Source organism: Myodes glareolus, chromosome 1 (genome assembly GCF_982192425.1).
Source record: "Myodes glareolus chromosome 1, mMyoGla1.1, whole genome shotgun sequence".
NCBI classification, from domain to species: domain Eukaryota; kingdom Metazoa; phylum Chordata; class Mammalia; order Rodentia; family Cricetidae; genus Myodes; species Myodes glareolus.
The window spans coordinates 102,911,467-102,932,447 of NC_142026.1; the positions used below are offsets into that span (position 1 = coordinate 102,911,467).

Sequence of the window (20,981 nt, forward strand, 5' to 3'; positions counted from 1 at the left end):
TTGTAAGGGAAAACATCTAGATTTTCATGTAGTATTTGAACTTGTAATTTGGATCAGAAGAATTCCATAGACCTGCCATAAACAAGAATGTCTGAAACACCAGGTGAAAACAAAACTTACCTTATATAAACTGTTTGGTACAGATTTTCTTGTTTTTTGTGTTTTTTTTCAATGACAAACATTGGCTAGCCAAGTCAATTCTATGTGATTACTTAATGGTCAGACAAATTATTTTTCTGGAGTCCATTTGTCCCTTTAGTTAATAATAGATTCATGTACTCCAATTGCTGTTCTTTGATCTTGGCCTTTAAGAGCTCTGGTGATATAAGACCATACCCAATTCTTAGCTCTTGTCTCATTATCTTCTCTTCAAATGCCTTTCACATATTATCATAGAAGAAGGAAGGAGGCCCATTTGGTCATCATCTCAAGTCCCAAAAGGCCCTGAATCTTAAATTTAGGCACCTGTTCTTTCTTGACTGTGAGGCCCGTTAGCTCCAGAGATTGAAAAATAGAACGGAGAGAAGAAGAATGTCAAAAAATTTGAAAATTCATGGTTGCATTTCTTGCAGATTTTGCACTTTTATGACTGTACAGGTGCATTGCCCAATACTTTAGCTTTGTTTTACATGCATGAGCATGATAAACCTGAAATCTTATTGTCTTCAAAATTTCTGTTTTGCTTCTTCTTCTTATTTCTTTTTATTTTTCATGCTGTAACTGCTTCAGGATGGATAGTACTTAAAACTTTTTAGAGCAATGAGCACTCTCTCCTGTTTTGGATGTTCCTATGGCCCCTAAGACTGTGCACCACAGGCAGAGGAGTGTGCTAAGTTCTCCCTGTGTGAACTTCCAGCTCCCCATATCCTGACCTTGTGAATCATTACAGACTTTCAGAGTCACCTAAGTTTTCATAATAAGTGAACAGATCCTAGGATCCATTTTTTTTTCAGAAGAAGAGAAGCAACAAAAATAGCAGGGCAGCACAGGCTGTGTAGATTTGAGAAAGCTTCCTGGATGTCACATGCACAGACTATGACTGTTTTCAAAGGGTAAGCCAAGCCTGAAAGCTATTCAAAGAAGGAAAGGGGCAGAGGCCAAGAGAGAAAGAGAAGCAGAAAAGAAAGCAGTGGAGGGCTGCAGAAGCAGCCATGGAGAATAAAGACTAGTGACAGTAAAAAAGGCTTGCTGTGGAGGGAAATGTCAGAGTCTTAGACGGGCTGTGAAATAGATCTCATGCGTCCTTAAAGCACTGATTCTCAACCTGTGGGTCTCAACCTTTTTGGTAAACATGGGTATTTGCATTACGTGAGTAAAATTACAGTTATGAAGTAGTGATGAAAATAATTTTGTGTTTGGAGATCACCACAACAGAAGAAACTGTATTAAGGAATTACAGCTTTTTGTTGGAAAGCAATGCCTTAAAGGGAAGGTGTCTTTACAAGGATACACGTGGATGGAAAGAAGAGGTGGAGCACAGAGAAGTGACTCACCTTCGCTTCATCTGTGGTCTTCAGGAACCATGGCAACCAACCCAACTCACAAAAGGAATGCATAACACATATCTGCAATAAGGCAGTGTAGATAACTGGAGTTTGATACTATTATAGTGTGTCATCCAGACTAAATTGATTGAAAGAAAAGGTCCTTTTAGGTACTTCAAGGCAAAAGAAAGACACTGCGTTTCCAAGTAATAGATACAGGAAGTAATCTGTGAGGACCTGGGGATCAGCATCTTTTGCGATTGGTGTTCTATGCTCCACCTGTTCTCCCTTTATCTGCTCCTCCTTATCCCATTGTCTGTTCTTCTGCTTCTAACTTTTGCCAGTGTGTTTCTTTCTCTTTCTTTTCCCCTTTCTTAGACCCTTTCCTCCCTAGCTTCCCTGTCCCCTCTCACATAACCTCAGCAATCTCACTCCTTTCCCACATCTTAGCCAAGTCAGTTCGACAGTAGCTCTCCACCTTTTCTTCTTGGCATCTGTCATTTCTAGTTCCTTTCAAAGTTCATATTTCCTAGCCTGTCATTTTGTCATCCTACCAGTACTGTTTGGCACCGTGTGTCATTGTTTCTCTTTATACATTCTGTAAATAGAATCCAGCTGAGTTAGCTTGAGAGCTCCCTCCAGATTTGTCCACAGATAAAGTCATGGGCTATGAATTGGCTCTCTTTCCATATGTTGCTGTTTTTGGACATCTACCTAGCAGCAAGACCAGGGTACTTGTGTTGTCAAATACAAATTTCTTATTTCTTTTCCTTTTTTTTGATAGGCAAAAATGTAACATATTTTCAGGGATACTCTTTTTTCAAACATTTTATTTTATTTTATTTTTGCTTTATAAATAATACCATTCAAAATTTCCACCTCCTCCCATTTTCCTTCCACTCACCCTCCTCCCTCCCCCACCAGTCCTAAGAGAGGGCAGGGTACCCTACCCTATGGGAAATCCAAGGCCCTCCCCACTTCTATCCAGGCCTAGGAAGGTGTGTATTCAAACAGACTAGGATCCCAAAAAGCCAGTACATACAGTAGAATCAAATCCCAGTGCCATTGGCTTCTCAGTCAGCCCCCATTGTCAGCCACATTCAGAGAGACCAGGTGAACAATTTAAATACAAATTTCTTAGGCAAGACAAACTGGTTAGGGTCAAGCCTTAGTTAGAAGTGATGCTTTGAAAGCTCCAATGGGGCCGAATTTTTGGACTATTTCAAGATGGTGGAACCAAATGTAAAAAATAACTATGCTATAGAGTGCTGTGTGGTGTGAGACAAATTCTAAGCTTCACTTGTAAGATACAAGATCAGACACCTAAGGAAATTATGCGAACTATATGAGAACACATATGTGGGACTTGAGAGGTGGATAGACCACTGTGACGTCTGTTATTTTGTGTGGATGATAGCACATCTTAGAAAGACAGCTGTTCCCATTTTTTCACGCCCGGTAAATCATCTCCAATTCAGTATCATGCTTGTGACAAAATTAGGCAGGTCAACTGTGTGTTACATGAGAGGTTCATTTCACCTGATGTTCTATCAGGTACATTTGCAGCCACATTTGCATCTCAGACATGTGACATTAACTGATGCTCATAACGATAACCCTGAGTCATTAAGAAAGTGTTGTATTATGTCTGGTATAGTACATTGGAGAAGTAAAGATTTGTGATGGAGAGAAAGCTAAGTCTGCCTGGATCCCTGCTGTTTTGGCGAATTTGGAAAGAGATGAGCTATTGTGCGGTTGCTCATAGGAGCAGAAAGCTGAATGGCAGCTCTGCTTAATCTTCATGGAACTGATAGCTTAAGAAAATTGTCACCTTTTAACCAAGAAATTCAAATCCATTTTCCTATGGAATTTTATGCCTTCCATCACACATTTCTTCAGTTTTCTATTTAAAATTAATATCTCCTTCTTCTGTCCCTTGCTTGCTTTTTAATAAGAATATTTCATGTCTAGATTAAAGAATTTTTTCACTCACGCTTAATGACTCATAACCGAACTAGTCATGTGACTGGGCAGAATTTGATTTACTTTCCTGTGAACTATACATGATTATCCTCAAGTTATACTTTGAGAAAATTGGAGTTCATGGAGCCAGAGTGACTTGCCCAAGGCTACATACTTACAATGCCTCAGCTTTGCTTCTTTTTGCAGGCATTTCTTTCTCACTTGATCTTAGCCACAAGGCCAAGTAATGGTTGACATTTCTTTTTCAATTCACTATTTAGTGCTTAAGTTTTTTTTTTTTTGGATAATTTTGATCTCAGCCATTTTTTTTTAATTTCTCTCTAATGTTTTTCTTTAGAACAATTTCCAATATAATAATTCTGAGATCTCTCTCTATTTCTCCCCTTTATGTTTCACAGAACACTAAAAGTTAAATTAAGTAATTTGTTGTTTTCAAGAGTCCCCAAGTTTGCTTTGCTCACTGTATTGCATGTTTCCGTGCATACCTGTAGTTTACCATGTAATAAATTTATATGGATCCTATCTGACTTAATAAATATGGCCTGAGCATTTCCTACTCTCCTTGCATTGTACATCAGCCTTCCTCTTCCATCGTAAGTCCTGTCATCTAGTTTAGGGCAGTTCTTAGCAATTGGAAAGCTTACGAATCTTCCATTATCTGCATTGTTGAAGAGATACTTCTTGTGGTATACTTTTGAGAATGTTGCTGCTTTGCTCAGAATGTTTCACAAGATATATCCGTGTAACATGATGGGCTGGCTTGTTGGGGTTTCTGTCCCACCCGGTACCCCACAGCCGGCAACTCCTAAGGAAAATCACACACAAGACTCCATAAGATTATAAACTGATTGGCCCATTAGGTCAGGCTACTTATTAGCTCTTATAACTTATGTTACCCCATTATCCTTATCTACGTTAGCCACACGGGCTCAGTACCTTTCTCAGCAGGGCAGGTTACATGCTGCCTCTTCGGTGATCTGCGCAGGAGTGGCTGAGGGAGCTTTCGCCTCCCTAGCCTTATCCTATTCTCATTGCCCCGCCTCTACTTCCTGTCTGATTGACCCGCCTATACTTCCTGCCTGGCCAATCAGCGTTTTATTAAAATACATGATTGATAGAATACAGATAATTCTCCCACACCATATCCAAATTGGAAATAACTTGCTTAATGGGTGACAGTGTTATGCTGTTTACTTCATCTGTCAAAACTTTGGCTTTATTTTAAAAATCAGCATGATTGTCGTTTTCCATGAATTGCCATTGCTTTATATAAGTAGATTCCAGTTTTAGGTATTAACTGGGTCCCAGTCTGTTATATTATAGTGATTTTTAGATTGACTAAACACCAATTCCACAGATGGGATAATCCAGGCCTACTGAAACAGACTTCCTCTTGGGTCATAGAAGGATGCACTCCTACAGCTCTCTAGCCTCTGTTTCCCCATAGCCACTAAGAAACAAAGGCAAACAACCTCCTCCTGGCTTCATAGAAACCATTCTGGATAACTCTTCTGAGAGATTTTCACGTCTTACAATGATCTGCTGGGATACACAGTGGTTGTATCACTTTTGTAGCTTTCTGATGCTTGTTGGATTCTTCAGAAACTTTTGGATTCTCCCCATTTCCTGTCCCTTGCCTGCTTTTACATTCTTATCCAGTGATACATGTTTCTTCTGCTTAGGTATTCCCCACTCCACGTTACTACCCATAATATTTATTGTCAGATTCCTCCAGACCTTTCTTTGCTTCCCAAAGGCCCTGCTGTTGGAACTTTCTGTGGAGGAGAGTTGCTACTCAAAGTAATAACATCTCATCAGGGCATCGTACTCCAGGGATAGAGGCAGGAGAATCACCATACATTTGAGGTCAGCCTCAGCAACATATAAATTTTAAGGTTATCCAGGACTACCTAAAAAGAATACATCTCAAACAAACAAGTAGTTAACAAAAACAAATGTACCTTCCTTCTGCTGTTCATATAAATTAACACATTTTGAGATACTCTTACAAGATTGCTACTGATCTCATTTTTACATAATACTGCGATAAAGTCTGAGTTTTACTTTACATGAGTTGACTCCTTCCATGAGTCTTGTGTAATGATTTTTGGGTAGTTTCATAAATTCTCAACCGGCTGAATCACTGGACCAAACATTTCTTTTGTTTTCCTCTCCCCTTCGAATTTTAGAAGGGAACATACAATTTCTTATATCCAAATTTTAATAGAGAATATAAGTTTTCTTTTAGTACCACAAAATAGGGTGCAGTTTCTTTCTGGAATAAAGTTAAAATTCTAATAAATATTTATCTTCCTGCTGCCTCTGCATGTTTCACTTTTCTACAAAAATGTATTGAATGGGTCAATTTGAAACGTCACAAAATTCTTTCTGTGTGCTGTAGGCGTGTTTCAAGAGGCTTTGAATGGAAACGTCTGTTAATTTTCAGTTCATGAAAAATGTCCTGTTATTTTGTATTGCAATAGATCTTAAGATTTTACAAAGTACCATTAGGAGAAACACAGTGAGTTGATCTATTTAGGTCCATACCTTTAAAAAAAATATAAAGGCTAAGTTAGGAGTGATAAGATTTCTTGGTATGGGCTTGGTTATGACAGATACATTTAAGAAAAATAAGAGATTCCCAAGAGACCCACATACAGGCTCGGGGTGAACTGCCCTGGACTCTGAGGAAGAAGTATTTTCCTGCTGAGCTCCATGGCACACTGAGCAGGGCAAAGAGCACACTATGTAGGCCCTCCCTGGACTTCAAGGAGAAGCATGGACCTGCCTAGCGCTTTGTGGTACCCTGCTGATGGGGCTGTGTTAAAGTAAACAAATATATGTGAGAGAGGGAGAAAGAGAGAGAGAGAGAGAGAGAGAGAGGGAGAATGGTTCATGTCATGTATGTGGATGGATGCATATCTGAAGAAGCGAGAGCCACAGGGAGTGGGGTGAGGTGGGTGACTTTATTGGCACTCAGTGACATAGTGATGTCACTGAGCTTGTCTGGCAGCCTACGCCTAGGTTCATGGCCATGCTAGAACCACAATCTAGGTTGATATCCAATGTCCTGATACCACCAAGGGCAGAGAGTATAGAGCTGTACAGAGTTGGTCCTACCCTCTCTTGCTGCAACACTAGAAAGAACTGGTCCTGTCACTCAACTACTGAAGAGTTCAGGAGAGAGCTGATACACCTCATCTGGGCAGCAAATACAGAACTGAACATGTTCACCAGGGGAGAGGCGAGCTGGCCATGGAGGTGTGAGTTTGGAAGAGCAGTTCTCAGGCCTCTCCTTTGCCATGTGTTAGCATGGGTGAGGGAAAGATACCTTCCTCCCCTTACCCCTTGACACCTTCAGCAAGTGGTGGACCTGACTCAGCCTCTCACCAGCTACAGTGCTGTGGAGAACGGGCCTTGTACCTCACCTGGCCAGCAGAATAGGGTTGACCCTGTAGACAACAATGCACGTGAGCCAGCCCTGAGTGTGTGAGGGAGGCATACCTGATGACGCCTCTCTCATCTGCATTGTGGTGTTGGGGGTAAAGGAAAGGTGCCCTCTCCCTTCCCCTACCACCACCAGCTGGCAAAGAGAGCTGATCCTTTTACCAGCTGCAGCACTTGGAAAAGCATGGCTTGTACCCCTTCTGGGCAGCCCAGCAGAGTTGACCCAGTTGACAAGGGCACAGTTGAGCAGCCCAGAGAATGCAAGTGTTGGAAACCTGACCCCGTCCCACATCTATCTTATGGTAGCATGAGAAAGGAGAAATGCCCCCTCTGTCAACACCTGAGGCAGGTGGGAGAGCAGACTCTGACGTCATAAGGGGAGAGCTGCCCCTGCATCCCAACAGCAGCAACACTTGAGAGAACAGGCCCTGCATCTTGCCTGAGCCACACAATAAAGCCAACCTTGTTTGTGGAAGTCTGGGTGAGCCAGCTGTTCCTACTACTCAACTCTGTGTGGAAGCATGGGCTTTGGAGAGATGCCCTTTACCCCTTGTCCCTCACCATCTACAATAGACTAGGGAGCTGACCTTCCCCAGGGAGAAGATTTTTCATGAGTAATTTTGCATTCAGTGTCACCATAGAAATATGGCTTTTCCCTGCTATATTGATGCCAGCAACTTTGCTTCCAGTCATGTGTTTTATCCCTCTTAAGCAGAGGCACACGTCTGGAAGTTTGGAAAGTTTTTAGGACCATCTTGAGGGTTATGATTGCAGAATTAATTTAGCATTCCAAAAGGAGATTTGAAAAGCGTCAAGTTTTTCAAAGGGCTTCTATTTGCTTCTTGTGCATTCCTCATCCAAAGCGCTTGAGCAACAGCTGGAAGATAAATTATAAAAGTACATGATAAACAAAACCAAGTCATCTTTTTAATTGATTTTAATCTAGTATCATCTGGGCACCGTAATGCTCTTGACTGATAGCAGGGTGAGCAATATGAGTGCAATTACTTGGCAATTCAGCGTGACTTCAACATATACAGAGCCTCCATTTATTACTAATACAGCTTAATGTCCAAAGTGGCAAATTATTGGTGGGAACTGTTGAGGAGCAAGCAGTAATTAGTCATCCGGCTTTGTTCAAGTTTAATTTCAAGAAACAAAGGAGGCAACTTGATTACTGGTAGTAATAGCAGTGAATTATGGGAAACTGTAACTGAATAATTTATTGATTGATAGTAACTGAAAGTCATTATCCCCTGATGGTTGTTGGAACAGCTACTGCGAAGCTATGCTACTGATGTTCATCGCAGAACTCCTGCCGCAGAAACCGTTTCCTAATTATGGCTTTTATTCCTTGCAGCAGAAAATAGAATATAGATAAAAGAAGCATGAATCTGAAACAGTGTTGCTGATGGAGGAAGTTGCCCTCCCTCAAATCCCAGCCAAAATGAGAATAAAGCATTCTCTTTAGTCACCTAAGGATACAGCACATACTATTTGGTGATGGGTATTGAGTTTCCTGGTAGTGTTCAACATCAAAGCTTGGCAAGGCCCCTTCTGTAATGAAGTAGATAATAACGGCTCTTTTGCAGGATAACAACCAGAAAATATAACTTTGACAATTATCATGCAGTGTTTTTCAACACGTCCCCACCCCAGTCTCTTTCCAGAAGAGTTGTGAAGTAGATAATAACGGCTCTTTTGCAGGAAAATAACAAGGAAATATAACTTTGACAATTATCATAGAGTGTTTTTCAACACGTCCCCACCCCAATCTCTTTCCAGAAGAATTGGTCTTGAAATTTATTCTGATTAACACAAACTATCAGAAACACATTCAAGAGAGGATTCACAATGCATTCTGATATTTGTTTGATATATTTGAGGTTGAAAACTACTGAGTATACAATCCAAGTTTAGTAATTTTTTTAACTATCTAGTAATTTTTTTAATAAGCCATAGTTGTGTTGCATTTATCATGGTGAAATATTATTTGGTAAAAACTCATGGATTGAAATTTACTGACTGATGGGTTTTACCAAAGAACTCCACACAGTTGTTTCAATATATTACATGGAATGTTCAGGGAAGAAATAAGATACAATTAAATATTTCTGTTATAGGAGCAGAATTTTGACAACTTTTTTTCCCATGTATGTGGTACTTAATGGAACTTTATAAAAATATTGTCAAGCTCCAAAGGCATGTTATCATTGTGTTTCTGTCACAATTTACCTGATCAAATGTTTGTTGTGTATTTTTTGTGCATAGAACTGTAATATTCCCATATTACAGTACAACAGATTTGCCTATTACGTGGAAATTTCACAAGTAACTTATTCACACTCTTGCTTTGTTCATTATTAATCATTTCATACAACACTAACTACATCTTTAATGCAGCACTTGGTCTTTTTACCTAGATTTATATATGGGCATGTGGGTGGAAAGTCTGTGATTAAGTAGATAGGTTCTTTGCACTGTGAACATGTCTGCAAACGTGATATATATTTGTTTTGACAACTCAGAAATGACATGCTAAATGCCTTCTCGAGGTTGTTGATTAACAATACCCCATCAGAAAAATTCAGTGAAAAATAATCTCCCTAGATCTGTATAAGATTAACTAGTTTACCTGGAGATGAAAAGGAGAATCTGGATTGGTTAGGTCACATGGTTTGATAATGCCCTTCTGGATGGTCTTGTAAATTTTCATCCTTCTGATTGTAAATGGCTGGCAAATTATATTTTTAAGGAGTGAGTAACTATGCAGTTAATCCTTTTATGTTAATAGTTATGAGTAATGATATACTATAAATACTAATTACTCATTTGTAATATTAAAAACCCTTAGAAAATGGAAACATGGGTAGGGAAGTTAATGTAATCATGGAGTGAGAAATACATGAATTTCCCTGATAACATACAGGGTCCAATCTGAGATTTGCTTTAGACCCCGTTAATAGTTGAGAATTCTGTGGTGTGTATGGCACTGGTTGAAGTTGTAGTTCTCCTAGTTTAGAGACAAAGGCTTTGCTTATTACAGCATAACAGAAATCATGAGTGTCTTTAGAATCCCTTTAAGTTCTTTGGGGTTTACACGACAGAAGACCAATCGCTTATGTCACCTCTGGAGAAACTCCTGTTTCAGGAGTTATTTTCTTTTCCCTTAACAAACTCTATCACTATTGTAAGTCCTGTAATTAATTCATTATGGGGAAGGGAAAAGATTAGTCGAAAATAACTATTTAATCACATAACAGTCAGTAGGTCTGCTTAAAATTTCTGTTGGTCCCACGTTTTGAATTTTCTTTAAAGATTACTTGGCATTTGCATAGTCTTTTAATGAATTGGTCAGTTACATTTGAGTAATTTGTTGACCTTCATGGCCACTTTCTAAGTAGTTAGAACACTTTTTTTCCCAGAAGCACTCTCTTACTATGGTTCTCTACATTCTTCAGATTTTTATGTTCAGTTCTTTGACAGTTTCATAAACACATGTGATGCCTCCATGTTACGCTCGCTGACGCTCCTATCATTTCCTTCTTTCCTGCATCAGTACATCTTCATGGCCACCTGTCTGTTTCCCTGATTCATGACTTGACCGTATTGTGTGATACATTTAATTTATTCAGTGCCATCTGTGTAACTACTGAATTGGAACTCTTATTGGTGTCTAGTGGGGTAATCAGTGAATACACAACTGGGCAGTGGATAAAAGGAGGACAGTGACTCCCTCTGGCCCGGAATTCATCTGTAGAAAATCATTAAGCAGAGAAAGGTGATTCAGTTCCTTCCATTATCTGGTCGTGATATTGACATGGCTATCCTTGTGCAGACCCAGTGCGGTTGTACGTATTTGTTGAGACTTTATGATTACATTGGCTGTGTGTTTCCTGCAGGATAGTATTGCAAACCCTTCTGGCTCTTGAAATTTTATGACCCCTCCCCTGTGTTCCTGAGCCTTAGAGGGGATGCTATATCTGTGATTTGAGCATCAACACTCAGTCACTTATTCTGAGCAACTATGTCTCTGTCTTCATCACTATGGACTGGCACAAGAGGATTTTCTGATTATGACTGAAAGTGATAATTGTCTATGGGTAAAAAGCAGTGGTTCCCAAGCTTCCTATTACTACAACCGACCCTTCAATACAGTTCCTCATGTTGTGGTGACCCCTGACCATAAACTTATTTCTGTTTCTACTTCCTAACATTAATTTTGTTACTGTTATGAATTATAATGTAATTATATATGTTTTCCATTGGTATTAAGTAACCCCTGTGAAAGGGTTATTTGACAACCCTCCCCCCCAAAGGGGTTGCTTCCCACAAATTGAGAACTGCTGATATAGAACATATATTTACAAGGTGGTTTGACCCTGTGCCATGTTGTAACCCAACTATCATGGAGTTAGCCATTCTTTCACTTAATACAGTTGAGGCCCACTCTATAGGAGGGAATCTGAATGTGGTATTGTAAAACATTTGGAATTCATGGTGTGGGAGGTTATCATACCTAGGCAGTATGCTTCATTAAACTTTTATTGTATTCCTTATCTATTTGTATTAACTCTGCTTTTACAGTCAAATTTGATTTATGCCTTTTGGTGTGTTCCATGAGGTTTTTTTTAAAATCTAATGATAACATTTTATATTAAGCTGCTTTACAATCATTCTTCATTCATTGAAAATTATTGAGTGGGGTAGTATTCATATTAAGTAACATTCTAGCTAACCGAAAACTAAGACATGCATGGGAAACAATGCATTTCTAACAAGTTTTCACAGCACTCCAAGACAAGTAGTCTTTAAACTGAAGCTTCAATCAGAACTCATTGTTCATTGATGCCAGTGAATCCAGATGTAATCCTTTGCATGTGGTCTTTAATGAACAGAGGTGATTTCTAAGTTTTTCACAGTATGAAATGTTTGACTCTATATTCCTTTACCAAGTATTTCACCTCCACTTGTTTCTTTTTACTAAAGTCACTGTCGTGTTTTACTTTAAATATCTTGAGTGCAAAGTATGTGGGAAAATAAGAATTGCATAGTAATTGGTCGTTTAAATTAATATTAATTTTAGGACACCGAGCTACAAAGCTTTATTGCACATGTACACTCTTAAAGTTACAATTATTAAATATTCAAAATTAATAAGATAAGATATAATGACTTGAAGAAATCAAATGATTGATAACTATAATTAATGTGTGAGAGTCACTAACCTAAACGATAATCCAACCTAACACTACATTTTACAAATGGCAAATTTACAGTGGGCGCCTAATTGCTGACTGACTTTTATCTCCATATTATTATTCTTTCATTAAATATATTTTATTATAGGTTTTAAGCATGCAGGTTAAGAGAAAAGGGGGCTCTCAGAAGACACACCCAAGTGTGGGCACTGGCTACCTAAGAGATTAAACAATGGATTGTCTTAATATTAGTCATATACACCATTCTGATGACTCTCAAGTTACATCTCAAAGGGTTGCTAAGAAAAAAATATTCCAATCCAGAAACCTCCAGAGCCGCCTTAGGCTCTTACTCATCAAATGAGGGAGAAAAAAGAAAAACCATATTATTATTTTATAATCAGGGACCAGAATCCTGGTTTTCTGCCTGCCAGTTCATTGCTCTTGCTTAACTTTCTTTTTGCCTTTCACCTAACATGACATTAATTTTAAAGATGTAGCATCATTTTACATATCACTAAGAGAATAAGTATTTCAAAAATTCTAAAGTTTCAACTCATGGTAGTCTCAGCCCCATCTCAAACCCATCACTCTTGTTGGTTTGAAGCATTTTTTTTCTGTTATAATGGATCTGGTGCCTTTTTCTGCCCTTCTGCACTGAACAGCGTGGTGGCAGGTAATCCTTTCATATAATGATTAGGAGCAGCATGAAGGTCAGGTTCATGCAATTGTGGATGCTTTTCTTTTCTTTGTTTCACAGAATATCTGTCTCTATACATGAAAGTCGGTAGGGATCTGCTGATGCGTGTTTTGGTGAGAGTAAGCATGTGTCCTTTCCCTTGTCACTAGGCTGTTTGGGGTAAATGACTTTCTCGATCCCCTATGAGAAGACATTGTAAAATGCCATTATGCTCATATTCTGTGCCACCAATGCTCATGGCTCTGTCAGGAAGAGGATAATCTGAAAAGCAATGTATGAAATGTCTATGTCTTTTCGAATGAGGAGGCATTGTTAAAGACATGTTGGTTTCAGAGATACTGGTATCGAAAGCAGTAATAATCTGGCTCTCATATTGTTGAAACACCATTCACATTTACTAGTTGTTTCACATGGAAGATTTCTTTTTGAATAGAGTAATAAGGAATAATTTAAATATATTAGACTAGCACATCTTCTGCTAGCACATCTAAAGTGTGAAATTCACACGAAAGTCAGGATTGTGTATACACCCCTTTGTTTCTTTGTTTGTTTTGTTGCTCTTTTTAACCTTGGTAAATCTAAGAGTCGTCTGTCCTCCATATTCATGCATGGTGCTTGGTGCATTTTTTTAACCTCACAAAGCTTATTTAACTGTAATGAATGCCCTAACTGATCATGAAATCTTTCAGCTGGAAAGATTTTTTTTTTCATTATTTCTTCAAGATTAAAATACATTTAAAATGAACATGATTTTTAAATATTTAACTACACAAAATATTTTACAATATTATACTAAGTTACCTAAGTCATATAGAATATTCAATAATCAACAGACTATTTTCTTAAATCCCTATTTTGAAATGTGCTGAGTGTATATAGAGAACATGAGTTTAATTTCAAATAAGTCTGAAAATGGCTTCAAGCGCACTAAGTCATAATTACTATTTTGACAGTTACATCTTATAGACATTTATTTTAATTGCATATGTTAGCGATTCATTTTGGTATGGCAGCCTCTGTCATTGTTGTGTTGTCCAATTATGCTTACAGAAGCTGTGTCAGAAATTCAACGTGTAATTCGGTAATTAACCTGAATCATCAATTAGCTCTTGTGAATACAGATGTCCTATGAATTCACCCAGGCTTTTTTCTCTTTTTACTAATTTAGTAAATCTCACTGCATTACCTCTGCCTACGCACCCTTACCTGCAGTTATCATTACCTCTTCTTGATTACTTCAGACGGACACTTTGGATCTGGTTTCTTTCTGTCTCTGTGATTGCAGTGTTTTTGAATGCCAACATTTCTTCCACCTGGGCTCTGCTTATAACCTGGTCTTTCTCCTGGATTTACTCTCTGCCACCTCTATTTCTTTTACCGCCTTGAAATGCAAGTCATAACTTCCCATACCCATCGAGCTTAAATGATTGTGGCTCTGCTTCAGAGGTGGCCCGGATCCTTCGGAAGGACGGCAAGGCTAATTGCCACCCACCAGACCTTTCCCTGAGCCTGGCTATGTGCTGATTCTCAGGACTACTCACCAGGATGAATTTCCTGAAGGCTGGTCCTATGTGTTCTCTTCCACGGAGCTTTTGCATATGCAATGTTTTCCCTGCATAGAGCGTTCTGCCCACTTTACAGAGCTTCTTTTGAGCATGCCCTTCCTTTCACCTGTCAGCATCCATACTTGTTCTAGAGGAAGACTCATCTCCTCCTTGACTGTTCTTGTCTAATAATGCAAGTCTAGATTGGTTGGTTTGTTTTAATTGGATCTGTGTGTTACACAACAGCAATCTTCACAAATACTGGCTTTTTTCTCTATTCTCTACAGTGTTGTCAGCAACTGGCAGTTTAATGTGCAATTGTTACTTGTTTAAACAAACAATAATAGGACAATGAAGTGGGCCAGGTTAAACCTGGACTACATTAAGGTTGACTTTTAAAAGAAAAGTTTGCTATGACAAACAACATTTCCGTAATAGAAATCATTTCCAGTAGACTTTAAAGGCTTTAAGAACACATGGTTTGGGAATTTTCTTAACTAAAAAAAATGTTTCTTATCATTTGCAAGTCGAGCACATTATATATTTGGTTGGGCACTGTCATTTCCTAGTTTTGCAAAGTCAAGCAGTGAATTATCTTTCCAAATCTGTTCCCTGCTCTAAATATTTTTTCTAGCATGTCACAAATTGCAGGTGTGTGTATGGGAGTGTGCCCTGTAAAGCAGTATTTATGAGGTTTAACTATTCTATAGGTCTAGCCCATTCTGTTAGTTATGAATGGAATTTTTATAACATTTTTTAAATAAATTATAAAATTTAAGTATTATTCTACCTATCAGATTATCCCCTTTGAAAACAGGCTTCACCTGCTGCCACCCTCTAGGTCCGCTGTGATTCTAATGCTAATCGTGATGCGCTTTGCACTCTTACCCTCTTACCATCATCACCCTGTCTGTGTTAGTCAGGGTGCTCAACGAAACAGAACTGATAAAATGGTCTCTCTTTATGGAAAAGTGATTTAGTAGACTGGCCTACAGGTTATGGTCCTGCTGTTCCAAAAATGGATGTCTCCTGTTGGAAAGACCAAGATTTCAGTAGTTGTTCAGACCTTGAGACTGAATGTCTCAGCTGATTTTCAATATATTCATAATCCTGGAGAACTAGGCTCTAAGAACAGTGAAGGAGTGGACTTGGCCCTCGAGTGAGGGGAAGCAGACAAAGCAAGGGCTTCCTTCTTGCATGTCCTTTATACAGTTGCCACCAGGGGTGGCCCCGGTTTAAGGTGGACCTTCCCACCTCAAAAGACCTGGATTTAGGGTAGATCTTCCCACATCAAATGATTCAATCAGGAATATTCCTTCAGAGGTATACCCAGTTGCTTGGTTTTTAGTGAATTCCAGATGTAATCAACTTGATAATCAAGAATAGCCATTATATCTTCGAAACAAACAACGAAATGTCTCTTCAGTACCTACAAGGATTGGGTTAGCAACTGCCTCCCCCCTTGTTCAGTTTGCAGATCTGAATATATTAAAAAAATTACTAGTATTAAATATGGTTTCTCTCCTAGGGTTTCTACTGCTGTGATAAAACACATTGGCCAAAAACAAACTGAGGAAGAAAAGACTGATTCTTTTTCTTACAGTTTGTAGATGATCATCCAGGGAAATTTGGGTAGAAACTTAAGTAGGGCTGGACCCTGGAGGCGGGAACTGATGCAGAGGCCATGGAGAAGTGCTTCTGGCTTTCTGGCTCCTCCTGCCTTTCTCAGTCTACTTTCTTAGAGCATCCTATGCAACCCACCCAGGGGTGGCACCATCTCCCAAGGGCTGGCCCCACCCACATTAATTATTAATCGAGAAAATGCTCCACAGCCAATATGGTGCAATCATTATCTCAATTGAGATTCCCTCTTCAAATATGACATGACACAAGACAGCACAGTTTGTAAGGATTTATTTCCCTGTTAGTATACAAGCAATATGAACATTTGCCTAAAGGTTTTAACAAACTACAGTCTATTTTTTTATTGGCCATATTGAGAATAATTTAAAGAAGGCATTGCTCTTTTACAGTTTTTCAAAATTAGTGAAAGAAAAGAGAAAGTAGTTTTATTTTTCTCCTATAATTGAGTTTTTATGTGATTATTGATTGGTGTTCAGTAAATACAATTAACATAATAAGTCTTCCCATCTTTAAAATGAAGATTCTGAAAGATTAACAGTTTTAGTCGATAGTTAATATTTATTCTAGTGCTTGGGCAATCATAATGACGTTTACATGTTATCTTATCTTTATAGTGACATTCTGAATATGGTTCAAGCTACCATAATAAAAGGCCAGGTGGCTCAAGAAATTGACACTTATTGTTACAAATTTGGGGAGGTGGAAGTGTAAAACTAGGGTGTCAACACACTGGAGCTGGTTCAGGACCTTCTTCTAGTTTGCGGTGGTCAACCCTTCATGATGCACTCATAGATCAAGAACTGAGCAAGTGGGAGTTTTGAGATGCCTTTTCCTGAAAGAATATCAACACTAAGGGCTCACAGCGTTCCATTTGACCACATTTAACCTTTCAAAATTTCTTTAGAGTAGTTTGCTCTGAAAACAGCCATATTGGATGTGGCTTCTACATGGGAGATCTTCGGGGACATAATCATTCAGCTCAAAACACCCTCCAAGCTAAATTCTGTTGTGATTATACCATATTAGCAAAAACAGTGGAAAGTGTGGTGATGTGTTAGTTACAGTAGTAAGTATTTAAGTTGGGACTGGAGCCCAGAAAGAATCTCTGAAATCCCCATGCTTAATTGCTTTCTTCTTCTTGTTGTTGTTGATTGTGATTTTTTTGTTTTATTTTGTTTTATTTCTCTAAACAGAGCTTCTCTGCAGCTTTGGAGCCTGCCTTGAAACTAACTCTTGTAGACCAGGCTGGCCTCAAACTCACAGACATCCACCTGCCTCTGCCTCCTGAGTGCTGGAATTAAAGGCATGTGCTGCCACCACCATTTTTTCTATCCTTAATTGTATCTCTCTTCTCTTTGCTAGTGTGAGGTCACAGGGCCAAGGTGAAAGAGTAAGAGGCCTTGTGATATGGATGTGAAAGGAGAAAGTGGTCTGATCTGAGAAGATTTGTGTTCCATCCTTAAAATCCAAGAGACAGTTTCAGTGAGTTTGCATTTACATCTACACTGGTCGCATCTTGGAAATGCTGTTTCCTTGAAGTCATCCACCACCTCGAATTGTCACAACCTTCCTGCCCCCTATTCTCCACAGATTCCTGAGTCTTAAAGGGAGGCATGTGATATAGACATCTGTTTTAGGACAGAGTAAGCCGAAGTCTCTGACTGTCTGCACTTTGTTCAGTGTGGGTCTCGGTATTCATTACCATTTACTGCAGGAAGTAGCTATTCTGATGAAGGCCGAGTGATGCGTTGACTGAGGAGAGGGTACCAATACATCATTAGCAGCTCTTTGTGAGAGCATGTATAAACTCTGCACCGACTCGAGCCAGACAAAATCCCAACTACAAGATTTTAAAATTACCTTACTCCAGGATGTTACTGACTCCCCTGCTTTGTAAACTCTGCTTCTGTTGGACTACTTGTAAAGGCCTTCCAACCCTTCCTGTCACTTACTGAGCCAAAGTCCCTAGGAACGCAATAGTTTAAAACTTCATTTTAAAACCAGTGTTCTCCTTATGAATCATATGTACTTAGTATGGTAGCCACTGTTTGTTTAAAAAAAAAAAGCACCCAGCTTAGGCTAGAAGCATGTTCTTGAAGATGATTATGCCTAAGTGAGACACTGGATCATGGATCATGGCTAATTCCTTACTTAATGCACAAAGTTGATATGCACCAAACCCTTTAGCATTTATTTTCAGCCAGCAATAGAGACATGCATCTTTAATCCCAACACTTGAGAGGCAGAGGCAGGAGGAACTCTGTGGATTTGAGACCAGCCTGATCTACATAATGAGTTCCAGGAGAAGCAGAGCAATGAAGACATAACCTGTCTCAATAGAATAAAAAATTATATTAAAGTAAATTCTGCTTTAGGTAATTGATTTTACAAGGCAGTGGGTGATTCTTCATGTCTCATAATTTACTGGCTTTGAATATTTTTCATCCGTTGAGTTTTGGCTTCTTTCTCTTCTGACTTCTTCTTATGTCTTTTGTCTGCCCACTCCCTCCAAATATCTACCCCAATTTCTTTACAAACTCCACTTTCTTTACCACATAAGGCCCTGTCTTGCCTGTTACTGAAATCAGGTTACCCTTTCCTGCTTCACAGAGGTCAGCCTATCTTGTCCTCTTATTTCTCTCTTTGCTCTTTCTTGTGACATAGGAAGTATGAATTCATTCCTGTGGCTTGATTTCTGGGGCTTTGATAAATGGAATGGGATCAGAATTTTTTGAAAGTCTAACTCCTAAGGTTTGTTACCCAAGAACTCACATGGTACAAAGAACTTAACCAAGATATACTGCAAACCAAGTTCTACAATCGTTTTTAAAAAATATTCATTTTTAATTATGTGTGTGTTTGTGTCTGTGTGTGGGTTGGGAATGGGACTACAGGTGCCTGTGGAAGACCAGAGGTACCAGATTTACCTGGAACTGAAGTTATGTGTGACTGTGTGCTGCCCAACATGCCTGGAAATCAAATGCAAGTACTATTAGCTGTAGATCCATTTTTCCAGCCCCTTTGATCAGTCTTAACTGGAAACTCTTTAAATTATTCTTCTAAAGGGAGATTACCAGCACACATTTATTGTAGCAGAAGTTCTGGAAAGAAAATTACTTCAGTGTGACCCTCTCCTAATTTCAATGAAGCTAAAAGCATGACCCATATGTTTGGCATAGTTGTGTTAATGTTCTTTCCATGTTCTCATACCAAGAATACTACCATAGTGTGCACCTGTTCATTAGTTGGTATTTAATTTCTCATAGTTCCAGTTTTGGGGGTGGGATTGAGACAGGGTTTCTCTGTGGAACAGCCCTGGCTGTCCTGGAATTCCCTTTGTAGCCCAAATGGGCCTCTGACTCACAGAGATTCACCTGCCTCTGTCTCCCCGTCCTGAATACTTTAAAGGCATGCTCAAAAGTCATATCCTCTTCCCGGCTTTGGTTTTATTTTGTTTTTGAGACAGAGTTTCACTTTGTAGCATATCTCTGGCTGTCCTGGATCTTAATCTGTAGACCAGGTTGACTGCAAACTCACAGAGATCTACCTGCATTATTAGTTCTGTGAGAGTTTCATATGTGCTTTGATGGTATTTACCCCACCAACTCTTCCCAGACTCACCTCTTCTTCCTTATCCATCCAAGATTGTGTGCTGTTTTATTTATTTTGAATCTTTAAGACAAGTTTGTGCCTCAAATTTTCCTTTTGCATGTGTTGTCTTCCACTAGAGAGTGGTCAACTCATAGTAGCTTGCAATTGCCAGCAGTTCTGTAACTAGAGATGGAATTGTATGTACAGTTACTCTTGCCATCCTTGGATTTGGTCTGGCTTGAGATTGCACAGGATTCACATGTGCTTTCCCAATCATTGTTAGCTCATATGTGTAGCTGCCTTCCTATATCCAGAAAACACTGTTTCATTGTAGTCACCTATGGCCTTAGGCTCTTAGACTCTTTTGCTTACTTCTTTTGTAGTAATCCCTCAGCATTGGGCGGGGTGAGTGTGTGTCTGTGTGTCTTTGCATGTGCTCATATCTGTGGGAGTATGTACTTTTCTTTTAGGGATGAGCATTTTTTAAGATACAGAGAACTTTCCTAGAAAAGGTATGAATAGCCTTTAAGAACCTCTAGACGCCTTTGCTGTAATAGCATTAGAAAGACAAGTATAGGTCAAGCATATCATGTGTTTTGAGATGAGAATATTAAGAAAGGATTAGAATTGAAATTTTTGGTTTAATTGGTGAGAGGATGGATATTGTGAATTAAGTCCTGGAAGGGAACATGAGTGTTGAATGAATGAGAGTACATAATAGAAGGGAAAGTGAGTACACAGGTAAAAGATTTTGAGGTTTTCTGACCCTTACAATGTTTTCAGATGCTGGTCCTGACAGGGTTATAGACAATACACATAAGGGCGTGTGTGCATGTGAGTGTGTGTGTGTGTGTGTGTGTGTGTGTGTGTGTGTGTGTGTGAGAGAGAGAGAGAGAGAGAGAGAGAGAGAGAGAGAGAGAGAGAGACTATCTGTCTCTGTCTGTTCGTCTATGTGTATTTTTCTGTCAAGATACCCTTAAATTACCCAATCTGTTGCCATCATCTCAGGACACTCATCTTGGCACCTGTGATTGATGACATAAGCTGGCCTTCTCGAAAACTCTTTCAATTTGAAGTTGCCGAGCAGGAGCAGGCCTCATGTCCTGCTGCGTGTGAAGACAGGGCACTCCAGAAATTAGAGCATGTGGGGCTTTTATTTCTACAGTTCCTTTCAAGTCTGTCGTTTTCATTAGTGTTCTTAGAAGTTCTTTCTGAGAAGACAGGCTTTGCACCTGCCTGCCAAAGTTTCGAAGGGACAAACTCTTTAATAAATTGAACGAAGGCAAGTGCAGAGAACTTGGGTTTCATTGCTACTTCATTTCTTTTATATACATAAATAAAAGAAAAATCCACATGTGCCTTAAGTTACTTGCTTCCTTTGAAGGTA

General features: G+C 39.1%; 1 protein-coding gene across 2 annotated transcripts in view; it reads left to right on the plus strand.

The window, feature by feature from the left end:
- Nucleotides 1-20,981, plus strand: part of Nkain2 (sodium/potassium transporting ATPase interacting 2) — a 1,053,674-nt gene that overhangs the window by 89,636 nt on the left and 943,057 nt on the right. The gene's annotated exons all lie outside the window — the stretch shown is intronic.